The sequence below is a fragment of the Anarrhichthys ocellatus genome, unplaced genomic scaffold (genome assembly GCF_004355925.1).
Source record: "Anarrhichthys ocellatus isolate YVR2014 unplaced genomic scaffold, GSC_Weel_1.0 scaffold41, whole genome shotgun sequence".
In the NCBI taxonomy this organism is placed as follows: Eukaryota; Metazoa; Chordata; class Actinopteri; order Perciformes; family Anarhichadidae; genus Anarrhichthys; species Anarrhichthys ocellatus.
In genome coordinates, this window is record NW_022280071.1 from 1,890,975 (window position 1) to 1,892,849 (window position 1,875).

At 42.8% G+C, this 1,875-nt stretch overlaps 1 protein-coding gene across 13 annotated transcripts in view; it reads left to right on the top strand.

Moving 5' to 3' along the window:
* Positions 1 to 349: 349 nt before the first annotated feature.
* Positions 350 to 1,875, top strand: part of ppfibp2b (PPFIA binding protein 2b) — an 80,705-nt gene continuing 79,179 nt past the window's right edge. For all 13 annotated transcript variants that reach the window (XR_004213480.1, XR_004213481.1, XM_031868070.1 and 10 more), the window contains exon 1: positions 350 to 545. The gene's annotated coding sequence lies outside the window, so the exon portion shown is untranslated. The remainder of the gene's footprint in view (positions 546 to 1,875) is intronic.

Here is a 1,875-nt window from a genome sequence, read left to right on the forward strand (position 1 = left end):
TGATCAATAGTTGCCATAGTTCATAGTTTTGTGTTGCATTTGTATATTACTTGCCAATATGTATAAATGATTAACGTAACTGTTTGTTAGACCAGTAGCCCATAGACAAACACTTATTGTAACAAGTAACAGGCCTATAACAGATATTTGTGTTTGCATTAAATAATAGCAACGGAAATAACCTACTTGCGTGGCACCTGTTTTCATTCACCGATATACATTATTATAACAAAAAGGTCCGGTATGAATGTGTCAGGCAGATGTGAGATATTACGAGGGGCTCCTGAAGGCACCGTGCCTATCACATGGCAGGTGATAGTTGAGGAAGCTCGCGCTTCACCACAGCGCACAGAGAGCTCCACACGGTACGGTCCGCCACCGTCCAGAGCGCCTTGCATGTGTGAGTGTGTTTTATGTGTGTGTGAGGGGCACGTGTGTGTGTGCGTGTGTGTGTGTGAGAGTGAGTGAGTGTGTGTTAACTCCAAGTGTCTGCAGCAAACTAAATTAAAGGATTTAGTTGGATAAAGCCTCAGCGGAGTCGCATTGTAAGTAATATAACTGCACGCAGCTGATTACTGTGGTAACCTGTCATGTATCGCCTCCAGTGAGACTTCACCTGTCTGTCATCGGGACTGTCACAGATAAGTTCACTATGAACTTAATAGACAAGTCCATATAGCTGGATGTAAGGGACTCCGAGGGAGTATTGTGCGGCTGGCTCGGTTTTAACATTCTGCTTTCTTTTTTAAACACATTAAAAGTGATTTCATATTTCATGTTCCCTGAGGACAAACTATGATAGCCTCATAAACCTTAAATATGTATATCTGGACTGTGACATTAGCATACCTTTCATCCTCTGTAGCTGCTCATATGAAATACAACAGAGGCTACTAATGCTAATACTGTGCTACTATATTCATGGGTGCAGTGATGTGGTAGCACCATATCTCAAGGATCTCAACTTGCTGATGTTATCAATGTAACAGTCATACTGTAGAATACACAGGGCAGGTGTGTGGTAATTATTATGCACTTTTATTTCATAGGCTGGACTTTTTCCACATGACAGAAAATGTGTCTTGTGTACAAGCGACATGCTAGAAAACATGGTGCTTTAGTTGTGGCACTGGTTCTTCTCAGTCATGTACTGTCAGCTTGCAGCTATTAAATGATGTTTAGTTGCACTGACACATGCTGTGTAATTGCAGATCATCAATTTGTGACAGCATGAGTAAAGGGCGGAGGGAGAGAAAGAGGGGACGCTGATATGCTAATAGCAGAATATCAAGGCTGATGTGTGGCTCCCCTCTGCTGAAGCATCTGCTGCATCTAATCCTGGAGATAGTGTTCATGAACAGACAGAGACGTGCACATGCACAGACATCACAGACAGGCGACTTGAGAGAGCTGAAGGAGCCTCTTGCCTCTGAATACAGCGGGCTGCGGCCTCTTTTCTATTGCAAATCTCATTTAAAAGGGAGTGAGTTGAAAGGCGTCATTGCACTGACGACAGTGAATTGATAACGCTGCTTTGGTTGGCTCTTGGGTGGCATTAGCACTTCTAAGTGGCGATGAATAAATGCCCGACATTTATAACAAATGTATTGTTGTAGTAGTTATCAAACAATGTTATTAGCTTACTTTGGAGTAGGCTTTAGAGCTATGTCTCTGTACATATGCATGCATTGTGTAAACACATGGGATCAGCAGATGATGGCATTCATCCCTGGATCAAATCCGCTTTCCTATGCAGCCATATAGGTTCAGCTGCTAATCACACCTCTAATGTAGTTCACTGCTCTGTCATCACAACTACTGCTACTAATCGCACCTCTACTGTAGTTCACTGCTCTGTCATCACAACTACTGCTA